The sequence below is a fragment of the Pelophylax lessonae genome (assembly GCF_965119305.1).
Source record: "Pelophylax lessonae genome assembly, chromosome: 2".
NCBI classification, from domain to species: Eukaryota; Metazoa; Chordata; class Amphibia; order Anura; family Ranidae; genus Pelophylax; species Pelophylax lessonae.
Genome location: NC_138769.1, coordinates 17642660 through 17668037, shown reverse-complemented (window position 1 = coordinate 17668037; position 25378 = coordinate 17642660). Strand labels below are relative to the sequence as shown.

Sequence of the window (25378 nt, the reverse complement as noted above, 5' to 3'; positions counted from 1 at the left end):
TACCGATCACTGTATTAGCGTCACGGGTGACACAACTTAGGCTAGCTAGTTAGCGTCAGGGTCCCACTACACCACCGTTACTTAGCGTCAGTTAGAGTCAAGTACACTAACACACACACACCACCGTTACTAGTATAGTGTTTGAACAGATCAATATCTGATCTGATCAGAACTATACTAGCGTCCTCATAATTTAGTGTTCCCCAAACGCAGTGTTTGCACAATCAGCACTGATTCCTGCTAGCACCAGCGTTTAGCCCCCCTGCCCAGCCCACCTTACCCAGGCAAGTGTAGTAATCAATAGATTACTGACACTTCCAAAAAACACATCACACAAAACCGCTGCGTTAGCAGAGTCAGGCCTGATCTCTGTTAGCACTAGCAGTTTTTCTTTGTAGCGACCAAATAGTCCTCGACAACCAGGTGCTTTTATTACCTAGTAGTCGCATCACTGTACGAGTAAATTTAGCTACCAAATTGACAAAACGTTCGTTCAGTGATGATGCTATATACAGTATAATGACCATGTCAAGTGAGAGCGATGGGGAAGCCTCACCGGCAGAATCAGGGTCAATATACGAACCAGATGACGGCAGCGGCTCCCTGACAGATAGCTCCGACAGAGGGGTCCCTGCTAGGGTCAGGCGTACCCGACCCCATTCTGGAGTTGTTGACTTGCAAGAACTGGAGGTTTCTGGTATGCAGCAGAGTGCCAGTACTAGTGCCGCTCACACTTCTCGTGAACTGGCAAGCACGAGCGGCCTAGTACACCCTGGACCTTCAACCAGCACTGCAGTATCACCTGGTGACGTGGCGAGTCACCTGAGTGCAGTTGAAGCTGGTGCGGTGGCTAGCACGAGTAGTGGCCCGCAGCCACCGCGTATCCGAAGACAGGCCCGTAGAGCCCATAGTGTCCTCCCTGAAGCGCTGGCATATCCTAATTGGCAGCCCACAGATTCCACAGCGCCAGTACTTCCCCCATTCACCGCCCAACCCGGAATCCAAGTGGAAACAGCTGGTTTTAATCCCATAAACTTTTTTGAGCTGTTTTTCACTGAAGATCTTTTCAGATCTATTGTGGACCAATCAAATTTGTACGCTCAACAATTCATCGCCGCCAACCCAAATTCACCCCTTGCCAGACCATTCGCCTGGAATCCTATTACGATTCAGGAGTTTAAAACCTATCTGGGCCTTTCCTTCAACACGGGCATTACAAGAAAGAATGAATTGCGGTTATATTGGTCCACTGACCCAATTCATCAAATGTACGTGTTCTCTGCTGTTATGTCCAGGGCTCGATACCAACAAATATTTCGGTTCATGCATTTCAACGACAATGAACTCTGTCGTCCTCGGGGAGACCCTGAATATGATCGGCTCCACAAAATTCGGCCCCTCATAGACCACTTCAATCAGCGGTTCGCAGCCTTGTTTACCCCCCAACAAGATGTCTGAGTTGACGAGTCCCTGATTAAGTTTACTGGCCGTCTTGCTATCAAACAGTACCTCCCCAGCAAGCGTGCCAGATACGGGGTCAAGTTGTATAAGCTTTGTGACAGGGCCACAGGCTATACAGTTAATTTCCGTGTCTACGAGGGAAAAGACAGCACTGTGGAGCCCCCCGACTGCCCAGGCTACATAGGGAGCAGCGGCAAGATAGCTTGGGACTTGGTGTCACCCTTATTCGGAAAGGGGTACCACTTGTACGTGGACAATTTCTATTCAAGCGTGCCACTTTTTAGACACCTCTATCAATTGCAAATTGGCGCTTGTGGCACCGTGCGATCTAATCGCCGGGGCTTCCCCCAACAGCTAGTGAATGCCCCACTGAGCTCGGGGGAGAGAGCCTGCTTGAGGTGCGAGGAATTGCTTGCAGTGAAGTGGAGGGACAAACGAAACGTTTATGTGCTGTCCTCCATTCACCCAGACACGGCAGTCCAAATTACTACGGTCACCGGTGTTGTTGTTGAGAAACCCCTCTGTGTCCACGACTATAACCGTAAAATGGGAGGGGTGGACTTCAACGACCAGATGATGGGACCGTACTTAATTGCCCGTAAGGCCAGACGCTGGTACAAAAAAGTGTCTGTATACCTATTTCAATTGGCTGTTTACAACGCTTTTGTCTTATACAAAGCGTCTGCTGGAACATTATCCTTCTTTCAATTCCAAGAAGAGATAATCAGAGCCCTTCTGTATTCAGCTGGTGCTCCTGCCCAACTTCCCCAACCAGATGCAGTGAGCCGGCTGCATGAGAGGCATTTTCCGCAATACCTCCCGAGTACCGCTACCAAACGATACCCCCAAAAAAGATGCCGTGTCTGCAGCAAGCGCGGATTTAGGCGTGACACCCGGAATTATTGTCCCGACTGTCCTGACCGACCTGGTCTTTGCCACGGTGACTGTTTCCGTCGCTACCACACACTAGTGGATTATTAGCATAGGGTACAGCACGGCACAGTTTAGGGCACATTTACACAGGGTCTCAAAAGATGTTCGATGGCTATCGTCATTTTGAGAGACCCGAACCTGGAACCTGGAACTCGACGTTTGAAGAAAAAAAAAAAAATACATAAAAGCCAAAAATAGTTGTCGTCTCAGTCATTTTTTATGTTCTTCTACACTTCCTATGTACTTTTAATGTACTTTGTTTGTTTTTCATTCTTTTGTGACCTGTTTCTCTTGCAGGTACTCGTCGGCTACCACGCATTGATTTCATATATTCTGACACAAACAGTGTTTGCGCTCAGCATACATGGATACCTTTGCTGATAGCAGCTGTGGTGCTTTTCTGATTTCAGCACTGCAGTTAAAATCCTATTTTGGTATACGTGGATAGTGCCGTGTATACCCATCATTAAATTCAGTGGGTGGTTGTTTGGGCGGTTAATGATGAGAATCCAAAAACTTTTGTTGTGTCAGTCATTTTATATGTCCTACTCTTCCTAATGTACTTTTTTTTAATGTACTTTGTTTGTTTTTTCATTCTTTTGTGACCTGTTTCTCTTGCAGGTACTCGTCGGCTACCATGCATTGATTTTATATATTCTGACACAAACAGCGTTTGCGCTCAGCATATATGGATACCTTTGCTGATAGCAGCTGTGGTGATTTTCTGATTTCAGCACTGCAGTTAAAATCCTATTTTGGTATACGTGGATAGTGTCGTGTATACCCATCATTAAATTCAGTGGGTGGTTGTTTGGGCGGTTAATGATGAGTAATACTACGCATTATTCCTGTGCTGATTTCTGATAGGTTCTCTTTTTTTTCGTTCAGCCCACAGGCTGCATGAAAAAAAAAAAACCTATATGCCAAACAAAGACCAGCAATGTACTGGTACGTTGCTGGACTTTTAGTGGTTATACCAGGATGATGCCTGCAGATTTAGGCATCATCTTGGTATCGTTTTTTACAGCAAGCGGTCGGCTTACATGTAAAAGCAATCCTAGCGGATAATTGGCCGCTAGACTGCTTTTACATGCAGTGGGAGGGTACTCCCCCCCCCCTCCTGCCGCCTTCCGCTGCCTTCCACGGTTTTTCTCGGGCTCTCCTGTCCCACCGGTTAACCCGAGAGTGCAGCCGGTGGTTCAATTATCTAACCATAGAGCTGATTGGAGATGAGAATGGCTCCAATCATCTCTATGGCCTAAGATGCCGGAGGCTACGAGCATTTCATGACTTCTGTTTCGCCAGAAATAAACAGCGCCATTGGGAAATTGGGAAAGTATTTTATCACACCAATTTTGGTATGGTCAGATGCGTTAAGGTCAGAGGAAAGATCTAGAGTATAAAAGACCCCAATTTTTTTTAAAAAGAGTACCTGTCACTACAGATTGCTATCATAGAGGAAATTTAAATTCACCGTGATAACAATAAAAATGATTAAAGAAAAAAAAATGAAAGAAAAGGTGTCAAAATAACATAAGAAAGCAAATTAAAAAAAAAAAAAAAAACAACAAAAAAAATCAAGCCTCCCTGTCCCCCCGTGCTTGCGCGCAAATGCGCGCACAAGCGTTGGTCTAGTGTCATATGTAAACCGCAATTTCAGCATGCATGTGAGGTATCGCCGTGAACGCCAGGTCGAGGGCAGTAATTGTTGTGGTAGACCTCCTCTGTAAGTCCAAAGTGGTAACCTGTAAAGACTTTTAAAAGCTTTTAAAACCGTACGTAGTTTGTTGCCGCGGCACGGGCGTGCGCAATTTTTAAAGCATGTCATGTTAGGTGTCTATGAACTCGGCATAAGATCATCTTTTAAATTTTACCAAACAATTTGGAATTATATAGTGTATTTCTGCATTAAAAATAAAAAAAGTGTTTTTTTACGCAAAAATTGCGTTTGAAAAATGTGTGCGCAAATACCGTGTAACAAAAAAAATTGCAACATCCACCATTTTGTTCTGTAGGGCCCCTGCTTTAAAAAAATATATAATGTTTGGGGGTTCAAAGTAATTTTCTTGTGAAAAAAAAATATTTTTTCATGTAAACAAAAACTCACAGAAAAGGCTTGGTTTTCAAGTGGTTAGAAGAGTGGGTGATGTGTTGCTAAAATTGAGCATAAAATGCCAGGACTGTTCAAACACCCCCCAAATTACCCCTTTTTGGAAAGTAGACACCCAAAGCTATTTGCTGAGAGGCATATTGAGTCCATGGAGTATTTTATATTTTGCCCTAAGTTTCAGGAAAATGACAATTTGTTTTTTTTTTTTTTGTTTTTTTACACAAAGTTGTCACTAAATAATATATTGCTCACGCATGCCATGGGTATATGTGAAATGACACCCCAAAATACATTCTGCTGCTTCTCCGGAGTACAGGGATACCCCATGTGTGAGACTTTTTGTCAGTCTAGCCGCATACAGGACCCGGAAAACCAATCCGCACCTTCTGGCTTTCTAAGGGCGTAAATTGTTGATCTCACTCCTTACTACCTATCACACTTTTGAAGGCCATGAAATGCCAAAATGGCACAAAACCCCCCCAAATGACCCCATTTTGCAAAGTAGACACTCCAAGCTATTAGATGAGAGGCATGGTGAGTCCATGGAATATGTTATATTTTGCCACAAGTTTCAGGAAAATTATTATTTTTTTTTTTTTTTTTTTACACAAAGTTGTCAGTAAATGATATAATGCTCACACATGCCATGGGTATATGTGAAATGACACCCCAAAATACATTCTGCTGCTTCTCCTGAGTACAAGGATACCCCATGTGTGAGACTTTTTTGCAGTCTAGCCGCGTACAGGACCCGGAAAACCACTCCCCACCTTCAGGCTTTCTAAGGGCGTAAATTGTTGATCTCACTCCTTACTACCTATCACACTTTTGAAGGCCATGAAACGCCAAGATGGCACAAAACCCCCCAAAATGACCCCATTTTGCAAAGTAGACACTCTAATCTATTTGCTGAGAGGCATGGTGAGTATTTTGCATCTCTCATTTTTTTTGGAAAATGAAGAAAAAACAGGAAAATGCATTTTTTTTCCTCTTTTTTCAATTTCCAAAACTTTGTGACAAAAAGTGAGATCTGCAAAACACCCAACATGCCTCTCTGCAAATAGCTTAGGGTGTCTACTTTCCGAAAAGGGGTCATTTGGAGGGGGGGTTGTGCTGTCTTGGCATTTCATGGCCTCCGAAACTGTGATAGGTAGTCAGGAGTGAAATCAACAATTTACGCCCTTGGAAAGCCTGAAAGTGGGGGTTGGCTTTCGAGGACCTGTACTCGGCTAGACTGCAAAAAAGTCTCACACATGTGGTATCCCTGTACTCAGGAGAAGCAGCAGAATGTATTTTGGGGTGTCATTTCACATATACCCATGGCATGTGTGAGCAATATATCATTTAGTGACAACTTTGTGTAAAAAAACAAAAAAAAAAATAATAATAATATATTTCCCGGAACTTGTGGCAAAATATAAAATATTCCATGGACTCACCATGCCTCTCAGCAAATAGCTTGGGGTGTCTACTTTGCAAAATGGGGTCATTTGGGGGGGTTTTGTGCTATGTTGAAATTTCAGGGCCTCCGAAACTGTGATGGGTAGTCAGGAGTGAAATCAACAATTTACGCCATTAGAAAACCTAAAGATGGAGATTCATTTTCGGGGTCCCGTACACAGCTAGGCTCCCAAAAAGTCTCACACATGGGGTATCCCCATACTGAGGAGAAGCGGCAGAATGTATTTTGGGGTGTCATTCCACATATACCCATGTCATGTGTGAGAAATTTATCTTTTAGTGACAACTTTGTGTTAAAAAAAAAATAAATAAATAAATTGTAATTTTCCCAAAGCTTGTGGCAAAATATAAAATATTCCATGGACTCACCATGCCTCTCAGCAAATAGCTTGGGGTGTCTACTTTGCAAAATGGGGTCATTTGGGGGGTTTTGTGCTATCTTGAAATTTCAGGGCCTCCGAAACTGTGATGGGTAGTGAGGAGTAAAATCAGCAATTTACGCCATTAGAAAACCTAAAGATGGAGATTGATTTTCGGGGTCCCGTACACAGCTAGGCTCCCAAAAAGTCTCACATATGTGGTATCCCTGTACTCAGGAGAAGCAGCAGAATATATTTTGGGGTGTAATTACACATATACCCATGGCATGTGTGAGAAATTTATCTTTTAGTGACAACTTTGTGTTAAAAAAAAAAATTTTTTTTTTTTATTCATTTTTCAAACACCTGTGACAAAAAAATTAAATATTCAATGAGCTCAACATGCGTCTCAGAACATTCCTTAGGATGTCTACTTTCCAAAAAGTGGTAATTTGGGGGGGTCTTGTACTGCCCTGCCATTTTAGCACTTCATGAATTGAGATAGGCAGTCAGAAATTAAAGCTGCGTAAAATTTCAGTATTTACACCATAGTTTGTAGACGCTATAACTTTTGCGCAAACCAATAAAAATACGCTCATTGAATTTTTTTTTGTTAAAGACATGTAGCTAAATATATTTTGGCCAAAAAAAATGACATAAATTGAGTATATTGGATATTTTTTAAAAGACAAAGTTGAAAATTTCATTTTTTTGCAAAATTTTCGCTCTTTTTTTATTAATATCGCAAAAAATAAAAAGCGCAGAGGTGATCAAATACCACCAAAAGAAAGCTCTGTTTGTGGGAAAAAAAGGACGTAAATTTCGTTTGGGTACCACATTGCATGACCGCACAATTGTCAGTTAAAGTCGCACAGTGCCGAAGCACAAAAAGTGGTCTGGACGGAAGACAGCAAAATCCTCCGGTTGTAAAGTGGTTAAATATCCCCCCACCTCCTATTCGGTTTGGGCCATGGGCACACGCTGACTTGCTGCTGTAGTATAAACCAAGTTTTCATGTGTATGGATTTTTTCCGTTTACCCTGCAAATATCTGACCACCTGGTAAGATATATGATTGCATGCAGGTGATTTACATGTGTTTATATGCGATTAACTTATACAATATGGCTATGATATAGTTCAAAGCATTAATGAAATACAAATTGGGCTGTGTTGTATGAATTTCATTTATATCCCTTTGTTTCTGAAGACTGTTTGATTAGTTCACATAACGATACTCTCCGGAAGAAGCGATGTAGCACGAAACATGTAGAGAACGCTATAGCTAAAAAAGTGTACCCACCGCCACCGTTGTACACCTACTGTCAAAACCGCTTTCTACCTTACAAGCTCTTTGTTGAGAACATACGGTTTACCTCTTGTTTGGTTACTTCACATTTTGAATTGTGTGGTATAGTGGGTTTCACAAACCTTGGTTGTCAGGCCATAACTTTTAGAACGTTTTGTATACGCTTGTATACCAAAATACGTTTTAATATTCTTTAATAAAAATATAGAAATTTTATGACATTGTGTCCTGTTGTTGTGCCAACAAAGTCCAACCACCAATAATTTTCTCTAGTTTCCTATTCATGATTAGGACGAGGCACAGATATATTTGAGTGTCCACAGCGTCATCCTGTGGTGACACCAATATTTCTTTGTATCTGGTCATTAAGGTGGAAGACACCTAAATGTTAGATGACGGCAACAGTATTTTACTGTCTAATTTGATCTTTTTAAAATATTATGTCGCCATTTTGAAAGCACAATTTTTGAAGTCTGCAATTTGCTCTCTCTATTTTCTTTTTTCTTTTTATCTCCCTAACCGCAGTGGAATATCTTTATGACCATACAAGATGGACTTTGTCAGTACAGCATGGGCAGGTTATATGAAGGAGTTGCACACTGAATGTAGTGGAGTAAACAGAAAATCTGATAATATAGACCTGTACTTTTCAAAGTTGAGACGTCTGCTTAAGAAAAAGTCAAATTTACATTGGCACATAGAGTTTTTTTTGCCAATACATACGGGAGAAAATAAGTCCCATTGGGTTAAGAGTACAATTGTTTCCTGCGATTCCTAATGTCTCACAGGAGTTCAGGACTGTATGGGAACACAAGTTGACCCGTTGCAGTCTGGAACTGATGAGTTTGTTGGTAGACCAATACAAGAAAGATATGAACCAATTGGACTCGGAAATTACGGCTCTTTACAACACATTTGAAGTAAAAAAACAAATCTTATTTAACCACTTAAGCCCCGGAGGATTTGGCTGCTGAAAGACCAGGGGGTATTTTGCAATTCGGCACTGCGTGACTTTAACGGACAATTGCGCGGTCGTTCGACGCTGTACCTAAACGAATTTGATGTCCTTTTTTTCCCCACAAACAGAGCTTTCTTTTGGTGGTATTTGATCACCTGTGCGATCATGCGCTATAAACAAAAAAAGAGCGTCAATTTTGCAAAAATAACAATATTTTTCACATTTTTTTTATATGAAATTCCCCAAAAAAAATCTAAAAATCAAAATTTTTTAACATTTTCGGCCAATTTGTTTTATGCTACATATATTTGGTAAAAAAAAAAATCGCAAAAAAGCGTATTTTGATTGGTTTGCGCAAAAGTTATCGCGTTTGCTAACAAAGGGAAAGATTTTTGTCATTTTTGTTGTTTTTTTTTTAACGAGTAATGGCGGCGATCTGCGATTTTTTTTTTGCGGGACTGCGACATTGCGACGGACAGATCGGACCCTTGACTGACATTTTTGACACTTTTGGGGTTACCAGTGACATTACTACAGTAATCAGTGCTATACATATGCACTGTTACTGTAAAATTACACTGGTAGTGAAGGGGTTAACTTTATTTGAGAGGGAGGGGCTGTGTGTGTCCCTAGGGGCGTGATTCTAACTGTGATTGGCTGTGGCTTGAGCTGTGGGAACAATGATCAATGGTCCTACATAGTAGAACTGTATGATCATTGTTTCTACACAGGGGAGAATGACAGGCGGCTTGTTTACACTAGCCGCCTACCTTTCTCCCTCTCCCCCGACGATCATTGAGTGACCGGCGGACATCGGGTCTGCCGGTCACATGCGCGGGGGGGTCTGTGACCACGCGGGAACGCGGCGCTCGCTCGCTCCCCAGAATCTCACAGGCTAGTGACGTACCGATACGTCACTCTGCCTGTGAGGGGCTGACCGCCGCAGTATATGTACTTGCGGCGGTCGGCAAGTGGTTAATAACAAAAATAAAGAACTGAAGGACTACCTAGCTAAGGTCAATAAGGACATTATTTCCAAAAAACAAACCAAAATAGCCAAGGATAGACTAACGTAACTAGAGGGATTTGCATACCATTGGTCAGGCCCTTGGCCCGGCGGTCGTACACACAGAGAATATAAAGGAAATGCTTATCGAAATAGAAGGCTACCAGATGATAGCACAGAATCTGATGCCTCTGTATCTTCTCACTTTCAGCACACATCTAGAGGATCTTCATCTAATTCACGTGGTGGTTCCAACCTTGGTACACGTAAGAGAAACTTTGGTGGTGGGAATGACACTTCACAAGTAAACAAGAAACGCCCTGATGAAACACGGTTATTCAATACACAACTCTCAGCTAGCATGAATAGAATGAGTGGGGGTATCACTCATCCCCCTAATCACAACACGACCGGTACACAAAACTTAGACTACACATCTAGGTTCTCTGGCATCTCAAGCACTTAACTTACTCAGTTCACAAACCTCTACTCGATCCATCTCTACGACACAATCTGATAATGTCCTTGATAATGGTTTTTTAAACCCAGATGAAAATTTGGGTGCTTATAGTATCCCCTGTCAGGGTGGGTTTTTTCCAGGCACCACCATGGAGGGAACAAAACAGGGAACTTTGGACCCGTTTGTCACCCGCATGGGGAACTAGATAAAAAGACCATAACAAAAAATATTGAAATTGATGTTATTAAATTATCTTCCATACTTCTCACCAAAAATGAAATAGCAGTTCTAAACTTGGAATTGAGTTTCTGCCCAGCATCTGATATTGATAGATATGAAGCCATAAAGGATTTATACTTAAACGTCAGGTTTCTGGCGAACAAGTATATATTTGATGAAGAACGTGTTAGGTTGGGAAAAGACAAAGAATTGACAGAACGGGTGAAGCACTTTAAAATGAAGGAATTCAGGGTACTTAGAGATTTAATATTTCTACAGGAAGAAAATGAAGCTACCCCAACATTGACACTTCCTCTTCTCTGACTCCACAAATAGAAACTAAAGAAAAAGAATATAACCAGAAATGTAAAAACAAATCGTCCAAGTTTACAGATCTTACTACAAACCCCAATATCTGGGCCTTTCTGGTTGCTAGAGTAAGTGAAATAAAAAACACATTTCAACCAGGGAACTCCAAACCTCACAAAATCACAGTCACAAGCATTATCCTCCCTAAAAAAAAGATCAGGATTTATAGTGAAGCAAGCAGATAAAGGGGGTAATGTAGTGGTGATGAACCAGATAGACTATGAGCACATGTGCCTGGCAATATTAAACACAGGTGATGGTATAGGCATGGCACAGGTGATGGTATAGGCATGGCACAGGTGATGGCACAGGCATGGCACAGGTGATGGTATAGGCATGGCACAGGTGATGGTACAGGCATGGCACAGGCATGGCACAGGTGATGGTATAGGCATGGCACAGGTGATGGTATAGGCATGGCACAGGTAATGGCACAGGCATGGCACAGGTGATGGTATAGGCATGGCACAGGTGATGGTACAGGCATGGCACAGGCATGGCACAGGTGATGGTATAGGCATGGCACAGGTGATGGTACAGGCATGGCACAGGTGATGGTACAGGCATGGCACAGGCATGGCACAGGTGATGGTATAGGCATGGCACAGGTGATGGTATAGGCATGGCACAGGTGATGGTACAGGCATGGCACAGGTGATGGTACAGGCATGGCACAGGTGATGGCACAGGTGATGGTATAGGCATGGCACAGGTGATGGTATAGGCATGGCACAGGTGATGGTATAGGCATGGCACAGGTGATGGTACAGGCATGGCACAGGTGATGGTACAGGCATGGCACAGGTGATGGTATAGGCATGGCACAGGTGATGGTACAGGCATGGCACAGGTGATGGTACAGGCATGGCACAGGTGATGGCACAGGTGATGGTATAGGCATTGCACAGGTGATTGCATAGGCATTGTACAGGTGATGGCACAGGCATGGCACAGGCATGGCACAGGTTGGCTTCAATCACTTACCGGCGGGATTCCAGGAACCGTCCACGGTGCTGCTCGTCTCATCCTCTTCAGTCTTCTGTCTTCCGATCGGTCCGGGCGGCGGGAAGCGGTGACGGTGCGTGACTGACGCACGCATCGGCACCGCCCCCATTGCGACGTCAGCGATCGGATGTCCTGGATGATGATTGGTCCAGGCTGGAGACTGGACCAATCACAGCCAGGATATCACGAAGGTGGGGGTGGCCAAGCGCTCTTTCCTGCGCCCAGGTTACGCCCCCAGAAGGCAGCCAATCCACGCCTCTTCTGGGTCATAACCCCACCCCCTTTAGCCACCACAAAGGCCGGCGAACCGATTTTTTTTCATAACTTTATTGGTTTTTTTTTGTCATTTTTTTTTTCTTCCTTTTTCTTAGGGGGGGGGGGGGGGGCGGCGCCCTGGCGCCCCCTATGCACGGGCCGCCACTGCTCCCAATAGAACTGCTTGTTTTGTTTGAGTTCAAGGAAATGATCAAGGAGGCCTTCACTCAAGGCCTCATTGATCAGAGTACGTATGAATACCTGAACATAAATTATCCACGAGAAGCCACTTTCTATGCTTTACCTAAGATTCAAAAGGATGCTACTAGACCACCAGGGAGGCTCATTATATCAGGGATTGGCTCTATAACAGAAAACGCCAGTAAGTTTGTCGACTTCTTTTTAACCCCACACGTGACAGGACTCCCATTGTTTGTTAAGGACACAATGGATCTGCTTAAGCAGATAGAAGGGCTCTACATACCGGAGGAAGCCTTGTTGGTAACCCTGGATGTAGAGTCCCTGTATTCAAGTATTCCACATGCAAAAGGTCTGGATATGATTAACCACTTGCCGACCGGTCACGTTGACCCTACTGCGGCAAAGGGACTCAAAATCGTCCAGCGACGTAGACCTACGTCGCTGGACTCCTCCCCTTGTATTCAGTTACAGTGGGAATCGGGCCAGGGGAGGAGCGTCGGGGATCGAGTGTAGAGATCCGCCCGCTTGTGTAAACAAAGCAGGCGGATCTCCTAAGTGACAGGCAGGGTCAGATTGCAGGGTTCAGCATAGCTCAACATGTGATCTGTCCCTGTGTCACTCAGTCCCCTCCCCCCACACATGTTAGTAAGCACCAGGCATACATTAACCCCTCCCTCTCCAATAAAGTTAACCCCTTCCCTGCCAGTGTCATTTTTACAGTAACAGTGCATATGTATAGCACTGATTACTGTAGTAATGTCACTGGTACCCCCAAAAGTGTCAAAAATGTCAGTCAAGGGTCCGATCTGTCCGCCGCAACGTCGCAGTCCCACAAAAAAATCGCAGATCGCCGCCATTACTCGTTTAAAAAAAACAATAAAAATGACATAAAATCCCTGTAGTTAGTAGCTGCGATAACTTTTGCACAAACCATTCAAAATACGCTTATTGCGATTTTTGTTTTTTACCAAAAAGATGTAGCAGAATACAAATTGGCCTAAAATGTTAAAATGTTAAAAAATTTAGATTTTTACATTTTGGGGGGGGGGGGGGGGATTTCATATAAAAAAAAATATGTAACATATTGTTATTTTTTCAAAATTGTCGCTTTTTTTTTTTAAATTTAGGTACAGCATCGCACGACCGTGCAGTTGTCCATTAAAGTAACGCAGTGCTGAATCGCAAAATATGGCCAGGTCAGGAATGGGGTAAAATCTTCCGCTCTTAAAGCGGTTAAAAATACGCTCGTTGAGAATTTTTTGGTTAAAGACATGTAGCTAAATACATTTTGGCCTAAATATATGACAAAAATTTAATATATTGGATATTTTTTAACTGTCAAAGTAGAAAAATATTGTTATTTTTTCAAAATTGTTGCTTTTTTTATTGATATCGCAAAAAATTTAAATCGCACAGGTGATCAAATACCACCAAAAGAAAGCTCTGTGGGAAAAAAAGGATGTAAATTTCATTTGAGTACAGCGTTGCATGACCGCGCAATTGTCAGTTAGAGTCGCACAGTGCCGAATCGCAAAAAGTGGCCTGGACGTAAGACAGCAAAATCCTCCGGTGGTAAAGTGGTTAAAAAAATATAACTACAGTACACAATGTTTGTGGATTCTAAGTAGTTTTCTAGCAAAAAAAAACACTGATTTTTAACTGATTTTAATCCAGCAACATTCTTTGCAGCTGATCTCCCAGCACAGACGATCCTCAGCACACGGACGTCACATCCAGCATGATGAGAGAAGGAAGCATGCCAACACTCTGCATTACACCTTGTGCAAACAGAAAGATAGAGCGAAACATCCTCTACTGTACTCTCAAACTCATCTGTTGTGGAAAAGTTTGTGTACAGCCTGAGGCGGAGCCACGCCTACTGATCTGTTTGCAGCTCCTGACTGGCTGTGGATTATGAATAATAAGTAACTACTTAGAGTTGTCAGAATGCTTTGCAGTCAGTGAGGAATTCCGCGGATTATTTCTCAGCTCCTGTCATTGTCTGTTCTGCATCATATTCATTGTGACTTCTCAGTGTGCGATCTGTACCGGAGGAGAGATGTCGGTGATGATCGGGCGATGTGTGACCGGTAATGTCTGTGATCTGTATACAGAGATATAATCTGTGATCCCAGCGGTGTATACATGGAGATCAGTATATAGGAATAGATGTGATCTGTATACAGAGATATAATGTGTGATCCCAGCGGTGTATACATGGAGATCAGTATATAGGAATAGATGTGATCTGTATACAGAGATATAATGTGTGATCCCAGCGCTGTATACATGGAGATCAGTATATAGGAATAGATGAGATCTGTATACAGAGATATAATGTGTGATCCCAGCGGAGTATACATGGAGATCAGTATATAGGAATAGATGTGATCTGTATACAGAGATATAATGTGTGATCCCAGCGGTGTATACATGGAGATCAGTATATAGGAATAGATGTGATCTGTATACAGAGATATAATGTGTGATCCCAGCGCTGTATACATGGAGATCAGTATATAGGAATAGATGAGATCTGTATACAGAGATATAATGTGTGATCCCAGCGGTGTATACATGGAGATCAGTATATAGGAATAGATGTGATCTGTATACAGAGATATAATCTGTGATCCCAGCGGTGTATACATGGAGATCAGTATATAGGAATAGATGTGATCTGTATACAGAGATATAATGTGTGATCCCAGCGGAGTATACATGGAGATCAGTATATAGGAATAGATGAGATCTGTATACAGAGATATAATGTGTGATCTCAGCACTGTATACATGGAGATCAGTATATAGGAATAGATGTGATCTGTATACAGAGATATAATCTGTGATCCCAGCGGTGTATACATGGAGATCAGTATATAGGAATAGATGTGATCTGTATACAGAGATATAATGTGTGATCCCAGCACTGTATACATGGAGATCAGTATATAGGAATAGATGTGATCTGTATACAGAGATATAATCTGTGATCCCAGCGCTGTATACATGGAGATCAGTATATAGGAATAGATGAGATCTGTATACAGAGATATAATCTGTGATCCCAGCGCTGTATACATGGAGATCAGTATATAGGAATAGATGTGATCTGTATACAGAGATATAATGTGTGATCCCAGCGGTGTATACATGGAGATCAGTATAGGAATAGATGTGATCTGTATACAGAGATATAATGTGTGATCCCAGCGGTGTATACATGGAGATCAGTATATAGGAATAGATGTGATCTGTATACAGAGATATAATGTGTGATCCCAGCGGAGTATACATGGAGATCAGTATATAGGAATAGATGAGATCTGTATACAGAGATATGTGTGATCTCAGCGGTGTATACATGGAGATCAGTATATAGGAATAGATGTGATCTGTATACAGAGATATGTGTGATCCCAGTGGTGTATACATGGAGATCAGTATATAGGAATAGATGTGATCTGTATACAGAGATATAATGTGTGATCCCAGCGGTGTATACATGGAGATCAGTATATAGGAATAGATGTGATCTGTATACAGAGATATAATGTGTGATCCCAGCGGTGTATACATGGAGATCAGTATATAGGAATAGATGAGATCTGTATACAGAGATATAATGTGTGATCCCAGCGGTGTATACATGGAGATCAGTATATAGGAATAGATGAGATCTGTATACAGAGATATAATGTGTGATCCCAGCGGAGTATACATGGAGATCAGTATATAGGAATAGATGTGATCTGTATACAGAGATATAATGTGTGATCCCAGCGGAGTATACATGGAGATCAGTATATAGGAATAGATGAGATCTGTATACAGAGATATGTGTGATCTCAGCGGTGTATACATGGAGATCAGTATATAGGAATAGATGTGATCTGTATACAGAGATATAATGTGTGATCCCAGTGGTGTATACATGGAGATCAGTATATAGGAATAGATGAGATCTGTATACAGAGATATAATGTGTGATCCCAGCGGAGTATACATGGAGATCAGTATATAGGAATAGATGAGATCTGTATACAGAGATATGTGTGATCTCAGCGGTGTATACATGGAGATCAGTATATAGGAATAGATGTGATCTGTATACAGAGATATGTGTGATCCCAGCGGTGTATACATGGAGATCAGTATATAGGAATAGATGAGATCTGTATACAGAGATATAATGTGTGATCCCAGCGGTGTATACATGGAGATCAGTATATAGGAATAGATGTGATCTGTATACAGAGATATAAAGTGTGATCCCAGCGGTGTATACATGGAGATCGGTATATAGGAATAGATGAGATCTGTATACAGAGATATAATGTGTGATCCCAGCGGAGTATACATGGAGATCAGTATATAGGAATAGATGTGATCTGTATACAGAGATATAATGTGTGATCCCAGCGGAGTATACATGGAGATCAGTATATAGGAATAGATGAGATCTGTATACAGAGATATAATGTGTGATCCCAGCGGAGTATACATGGAGATCAGTATATAGGAATAGATGAGATCTGTATACAGAGATATAAAGTGTGATCCCAGCGGTGTATACATGGAGATCAGTATATAGGAATAGATGAGATCTGTATACAGAGATATAATGTGTGATCCCAGCGCTGTATACATGGAGATCAGTATATAGGAATAGATGAGATCTGTATACAGAGATATAATGTGTGATCCCAGCGGTGTATACATGGAGATCAGTATATAGGAATAGATGAGATCTGTATACAGAGATATAATGTGTGATCCCAGCGGTGTATACATGGAGATCAGTATATAGGAATAGATGAGATCTGTATACAGAGATATAATGTGTGATCCCAGCGGTGTATACATGGAGATCAGTATATACAGTGGCGTCTCCAGCTTTTATATTTAGGGGGGGCACATGGGGGGACGGGATCAAAAGTAGGGGGGCCAACTATAAAATGCAATTTTTATATTGCCGGCCTGTCTGTTGTGTTGCTAGCAGGGGCGTTGCTAGGTGGGAAAAAGACCAGGGGCTGCAGCCCGAAGGTAAATTTGATAACCACTCCCACATTTTAAAGTCCCGCACAAGCTCCTCCCACATTTAAAAAGTACCGCCCATACTCCACCCAATGCCCCCCCTCAGTCAAAGGTCAGACATGGGGTGCTATGGAGCATGGTACAGGGGGTCAGGAGAGGAGAGGAGAGAAGAGGAGAACAGGGAGTCAGGAGGAGAGAAGAGGAGCACAGGGGGTCAGGAGGAGAGAAGAGGAAAACAGGGGGTCAGGAGGAGAGAAGAGGAGCACAGGGGGTCAGGAGGAGAGAAGAGGAGCACAGGGGGTCAGGAGGAGAGAAGAGGAGAACAGGGGGTCAGCAGGAGAGAAGAGGAGAACAGGGGGTCAGGAGGAGAGAAGAGGAGAACAGGGGGTCAGGAGGAGAGAAGAGGAGCACAGGGGATCAGGAGGAGAGAAGAGGAGCACAGGGGGTCAGGAGGAGAGAAGAGGAGCACAGGGGGTCAGGAGGAGAGAAGAGGAGAACAGGGGGTCGAGAGGAGAGAAGAGGAGAACAGGGGGTCAGGAGGAGAGAAGAGGAGAACAGGGGGTCAGGAGGAGAGAAGAGGAGAACAGGGGGTCAGCAGGAGAGAAGAGGAGAACAGGGGGTCAGGAGGAGAGAAGAGGAGAACAGGGGGTCAGGAGGAGAGAAGAGGAGAACAGGGGGTCAGGAGGAGAGAAGAGGAGAACAGGGGGTCAGGAGGAGAGGAGAACAGGGGGTCGAGAGGAGAGAAGAGGAGAACAGGGGGTCAGGAGGAGAGAAGAGGAGAACAGGGGGTCAGGAGGAGAGAAGAGGAGAACAGGGGGTCAGGAGGAGAAGAGGAGTAGAAGAAGAGTAGAACAGGGGGTCAGGAGGAGAGAAGAGGACAACAGGGGGTCAGGAGGAGAGAAGAGAAGAACAGGGGGTCAGGAGGAGAGAAGAGGAGAACAGGGGGTCAGGAGGAGAGAAGAGTAGAACAGGGGGTCAGGAGGAGAGAAGAGGACAACAGGGGGTCAGGAGGAGAGAAGAGAAGAACAGGGGGTCAGGAGGAGAGAAGAGGAGAACAGGGGGTCAGGAGGAGAGAAGAGGAGAACAGGAGGTCAGGAGGAGAGAAGAGGAGAACAGGGGGTCAGGAGGAGAGAAGAGGAGAACAGGGGGTCAGGAGGAGAGAAGAGGAGAGGAGAACAGGGGGTCGAGAGGAGAGGAGAGGGAAGTCAGACATGGGGTGGTACACCAATGAAGCGCATACTCCTCCCAGTTTGACCCATAAAAGCAAAAAAAGGTAGGAAAAGAAATAAGTAGAAGGATGGGACCTGTCTATGGGGATCTGAACCCAATTCACTGACAACTACACTGACCCCCCCTACACTGATCCCTTCACTGACACCTACACTGACCCCTGCACCGACACCTTCACTGACCTCTACACTGACCCCCCCTACACTAACACTTACACTGACCCCCTACACTGATCCCCCCCTACACTAACACTTACACTGACCCCCTACACTGATCCCCCCCTACACATTGACTCCTAAAATGACCCCCCTACACTGACCCCCCTGCATTGACCCCTTCACTGACCCCCCCCCACATTGACACCTACACTGACCCCCCCTACACTGACCCCTTCACTGACACCTACACTGACCCCTCCCCCCCACATTGACACCTACACTGACCCCCCCTTCACTGACACCTACACTGACCCCCTCCTACACTAACCCTCCTACACTGACCTTTCCTACACTAACCTCCCTACCCTACACTGACACCTACACTGACCCCCTTCATTTACACCTACACTGACCCCTTCACTGACACCTACACTGACCCCCCTTCATTGACACCTACACTGACCCCTTCACTGACACCTACACTGACCCCCCTTCATTGACACCTACACTGACCCCCTTCATTGACACCTACACTGACCCCCCTTCATTGACACCTACACTGACCCCTTCAGTGACACCTACACTGACCCCCCTTCATTGACACCTACACTGACCCCCGCCACACTGACACCTACGCTGACCCCTCCTACACTGACACCCCCACACTGACACGTACTCTGACCCCTCCACACTGACCCCCGCCACACTGACACCTACACTGACCCCCCTACACTGACACCTACACTGACCCCTCCACACTGACCCCCGCCACACTGACACCCCCACACTGACACCTACACTGACCCCTAAGCTGACCCCTCCTACACTGACACCCCCACACTGACACCTACTCTGACCCCTCCACACTGACCCCCGCCACACTGACACCTACACTGACCCCTCCACACTGACCCCCCCACACTGACACCTAAGCTGACCCCTCCACACTGACCCCCGCCACACTGACACCCCCACACTGACACCTACACTGACCCCTCCACACTGACACCCCCACACTGACACCTACGCTGACCCCTCCTACACTGACACCCCCACACTGACACCTACACTGACACCTACGCTGACCCCTCCTACACTGACACCCCCACACTGACACGTACTCTGACCCCTCCACACTGACCCCCGCCACACTGACACCTACACTGACCCCCCTACACTGACTCCTACACTGACACCTACACTGACCCCTCCACACTGACCCCCGGCCACACTGACACCCCCACACTGACACCTACACTGACCCCTAAGCTGACCCCTCCACACTGACCCCCGCCACACTGACACCTACACTGACCCCTCCACACTGACCCCCCCACACTGACACCTAAGCTGACCCCTCCACACTGACCCCCGCCACATTGACACCCCCACACTGACACCTACACTGACCCCTCCACACTGACACCCCCACACTGACACCTACACTGACCCCCCACACTGACACCCCCACACTGACACCTACACTGACCCCCCCACACTGACACCCCCACACTGACACCTACACTGACCCCTCCACACTGACACCCCCACACTGACACCCCCACACTGACACCTACACTGACCCCCCCCACACTGACACCTAAGCTGACCCCCCCACACTGACACCTAAGCTGACCCCTCCACACTGACCCCCCACACTGACACCTACACTGACCCCTCCACACTGACACCCCCACACTGACACCCCCACACTGACACCCCCACACTGACACCTACACTGACCCCCCCACACTGACACCTAAGCTGACCCCCCCACACTGACACCCCCACACTGACACGTACTCTGACCCCTCCACACTGACCCCTGCCACACTGACACTGACACCTACACCTTCACTGACACCTACACTGACCCCTCCCCCCCACATTGACACCTACACTGACCTCCCTTCACTGACACCTACACTGACCCCTCCTACACTAACCCTCCTACACTGACCTTTCCTACACTAACCTCCCTACCCTACACTGACACCTACACTGACCCCCTTCATTTACACCTACACTGACCCCTTCACTGACACCTACACTGACCCCCCTTCATTGACACCTACACTGACCCCCCTTCATTGACACCTACACTGACCCCCTTCATTGACACCTACACTGACCCCCCTTCATTGACACCTACACTGACCCCTTCAGTGACACCTACACTGACCCCCCTTCATTGACACCTACACTGACCCCCGCCACACTGACACCTACGCTGACCCCTCCTACACTGACACCCCCACACTGACACCTACGCTGACCCCTCCTACACTGACACCCCCACACTGACACGTACTCTGACCCCTCCACACTGACCCCCGCCACACTGACACCTACACTGACCCCCCTACACTGACACCTACACTGACCCCTCCACACTGACCCCCGCCACACTGACACCCCCACACTGACACCTACACTGACCCCTAAGCTGACCCCTCCTACACTGACACCCCCACACTGACACCTACTCTGACCCCTCCACACTGACCCCCGCCACACTGACACCTACACTGACCCCTCCACACTGACCCCCCCACACTGACACCTAAGCTGACCCCTCCACACTGACCCCCGCCACACTGACACCCCCACACTGACACCTACACTGACCCCTCCACACTGACACCCCCACACTGACACCTACACTGACCCCTCCACACTGACACCCCCACACTGACACCTACACTGACCCCCCCACACTGACACCTAAGCTGACCCCCCCACACTGACACCTAAGCTGACCCCTCCACACTGACCCCCCACACTGACACCTACACTGACACCCCCGCACTGACACCCCCACACTGACACCTACACTGACCCCCCCCACACTGACACCTAAGCTGACCCCCCCACACTGACACCTAAGCTGACCCCTCCACACTGACCCCCCACACTGACACCTACACTGACCCCTCCACACTGACACCCCCACACTGACACCCCCACACTGACACCCCCACACTGACACCTACACTGACCCCCCCACACTGACACCTAAGCTGACCCCCCCACACTGACACCCCCACACTGACACGTACTCTGACCCCTCCACACTGACCCCTGCCACACTGACACTGACACCTACACCTTCACTGACACCTACACTGACCCCTCCCCCCCACATTGACACCTACACTGACCTCCCTTCACTGACACCTACACTGACCCCTCCTACACTAACCCTCCTACACTGACCTTTCCTACACTAACCTCCCTACCCTACACTGACACCTACACTGACCCCCTTCATTTACACCTACACTGACCCCTTCACTGACACCTACACTGACCCCCCTTCATTGACACCTACACTGACCCCCCTTCATTGACACCTACACTGACCCCCTTCATTGACACCTACACTGACCCCCCTTCATTGACACCTACACTGACCCCTTCAGTGACACCTACACTGACCCCCCTTCATTGACACCTACACTGACCCCCGCCACACTGACACCTACGCTGACCCCTCCTACACTGACACCCCCACACTGACACCTACGCTGACCCCTCCTACACTGACACCCCCACACTGACACGTACTCTGACCCCTCCACACTGACCCCCGCCACACTGACACCTACACTGACCCCCCTACACTGACACCTACACTGACCCCTCCACACTGACCCCCGCCACACTGACACCCCCACACTGACACCTACACTGACCCCTAAGCTGACCCCTCCTACACTGACACCCCCACACTGACACCTACTCTGACCCCTCCACACTGACCCCCGCCACACTGACACCTACACTGACCCCTCCACACTGACCCCCCCACACTGACACCTAAGCTGACCCCTCCACACTGACCCCCGCCACACTGACACCCCCACACTGACACCTACACTGACCCCTCCACACTGACACCCCCACACTGACACCTACACTGACCCCCCCACACTGACACCTAAGCTGACCCCCCCACACTGACACCTAAGCTGACCCCTCCACACTGACCCCCCACACTGACACCTACACTGACACCCCCGCACTGACACCCCCACACTGACACCTACACTGACCCCCCCACACTGACACCTACACTGACCCCCCCACACTGACACCTACACTGACCCCCCCACACTGACACCTACACTGACCCCCCCACACTGACACCTACACTGACCCCCCCACACTGACACGTACTCTGACCCCTCCACACTGACCCCCGCCACACTGACACCTACACTGACCCCCCTACACTGACTCCTACACTGACACCTACACTGACCACTCCTAAACTGACACCCCCACACTGACACCCCCACACTGACACCTACACTTTACTTACTGTGTAATTACATCTGGCAGCGCCAATTACCTCCCTATTCACTTTACACTTGGGCACTCACCTTCTCCCAGCCGAGGCTCCGTCCCGCCGAGGCTGCATCCCTTCTTCCCGCCGAGGCTCCGCCCCATTCTTCCCGCTGAGGCTCCGCCCCCTTCTTCCTGACGAGGCTCCGCCCCTTCTTCCAGCTGAGGCCCCGCCCCCTTATTACCGCCGATGCCTGCCAGCAGCAGCAGACTGAAGGAGTTGCCACTGCACATAGGATCTGTCAGAACACGCTGGGCAGGACACCGGCTGACACCCCCTAGTGCTTGGCACCCGGCCCGCCCCCGTTGGTACGCCACTGCGTCCAAGGTGTCTTCACTGCCCACCTCTCCTCCCATCCCTGCTGGCTGGGGAGGAAGGAGACGGGGTGGGACTGATTATAACTACTGTATGTGTACCCACAGCATGTATAATAAACCTGAATTATACACTGCTGTGTCCACATACAGTAGTTATAATCAGTCCCTCCCTGTCTCCTTCCTCCCCAGCAATGTAACCTCCGCTGTTTGTCTCTGTGCATGGGCTGTCTGACAAAGGGGGCGGGTCCCGCATATCAGTTCCGCCCATCCCCGACATCAGAGCTACATTTTGACAGCTCTACTCTCTCTCCCTGCAGCTGCCTGGCTTCCCATCAATCTGCGGAGACGCAGAATGAGAATCCATGACTTTTGTTGTGCACATAAATTGGGGGGGCACATGGGGGGGCACAGACTAATTTTGGTGGGGCCATGGCCCCCTCTGGCCCCCCCTAGTGACGCCACTGAGTATATAGGAATAGATGAGATCTGTATACAGAGATATAGGGCCTGATTCATAGTACGGCGAATTGGCGTTTCGGCGTGATTTTGCGAAGCGGCGATTATTTAAGTCTGAAATTGGCATTCAAAGAACGGCGGGCGGAAAATAGCGCCTAGTGTGAGATTCATTAAGATGCAATATGGTCAGAGCGCGACTTAAAACCACGCCAGCTAAAAGCTCGACTAAAGTTTAGCCAAATTTTCCCCTGTACCCCCAAAAATCCCAAATCACTGTGGAAGGTGTGGAAGTCAATTTGGAGATGACTTGCGTTTAAAAAATCTCAAAAACTGACTTAGAAAGAGAGATATCTGCGAAAGTGTGGAAAGGTTAAACAGCTCCTCCAGCCGCGAGCTGCGAACTCGCGAATGTGCGCATGCGCAACGTCAAATTGGCTCAAAAAATTTCGCCAGCGCGATTTTGGGTCAATTTTTTTTTGAATACCGCTTGCAAATCCGCTGTCTCGCCCATAGAAAATGGCAAAAACCGGCGGAATTGGAAAAACATGCACACTTCCAACAAGGGATCCTTTAGTAAACACCATCACATTCCATACACCTTTCCTGCTAACTCCGAAATCATAGCAGTCAAATCTACAGTGTTTATATAGAACCTCCACATTCTCTGAAAAAACCCACAAAATATTACATTGGGGAATTGGTCGTCAGATAGAAAAAAAATAGATGTAAAACATATTTCAAAGAAAGATTATTAGCATTTCACACATATCAAGGAAATGTCACAATTTTGACAATATTTTATGTGTTTCCAAAGAATGTTTTTAGAAATATATTGCAAATACTACCTTTTCTTCCATATGGGTATGGCCAAGTGTTACCATTTTACTACACATTTAACTGAAGGTATATATATATATATCCCTTATACTTGGCTAATTAGCAAAGTATGCCCAACAAACAAATAGAGCTTTAGCTCACAATATTGCTACATATTGACTTTATGGGGCATCTTTTGTATTTTGTTCATGTCTTTGGATTAAAAGTTTGCTGATACACATGCCTTTTTCAAACATGAACAAAATTAATGATGTCAACATTTGGAGGATTGGAGATATCCAAGTGTTGCCCATACAGAGGGCACCTTCCGGATTCGAACTTACAAACCTACAGCAGGAAGGCAGACTCCCTAATCATTGTGCTATTTCTCAGTGAGCGTTGGGTGTTTTCCTCATGCCGTCAAAATGCTCACATGGGAACAGGGGCCATTGAACTGAATAGGATTGGATTTTTTGCCTGTTTTGGGAGCTGATCCTTGAGCTGGACAAATCCCCCTCAAACGCCCCCAAACGGGCTACGTTCACATGTACGTGTTTGTGGTCTGTTTTTGGGGCTTTTGTAGGTGATTTCATATAACAATGCCTGCCCAAAAAATGCATGTCAAAACGCCTGGGAAAACGCCAGCCAAAATGCACATAAGAACGCCTGATATAATTGCCACGCCAAATTTAGGGATGTTCATGAGTGATGAGTCAGATTGTTGGCTTACATATCTGGTCAATCGTCACAATCTCACTTCTCAAATCCCAAAAGGTGTGTTTCAATTGTTTCCCTAAATATATATTTCTCTCTCTCTCACGTAATTGTATATATATGTATGTATTCCTGTATCTAAACATTCTAAATAATGACTAGCAAACTTCAAGAGAGAATTTTTTCAATTCACATAT

At 46.1% G+C, this 25378-nt stretch overlaps 2 protein-coding genes across 2 annotated transcripts in view; one reads left to right on the top strand and one right to left on the bottom strand.

Moving 5' to 3' along the window:
• Positions 1 to 25378, top strand: part of LOC309547423 (uncharacterized protein) — a 125603-nt gene that overhangs the window by 6519 nt on the left and 93706 nt on the right. The gene's annotated exons all lie outside the window — the stretch shown is intronic.
• The window catches only part of MIX23 (mitochondrial matrix import factor 23), a 487847-nt gene that overhangs the window by 389719 nt on the left and 72750 nt on the right, over positions 1 to 25378 (bottom strand). The window lies entirely within an intron of this gene.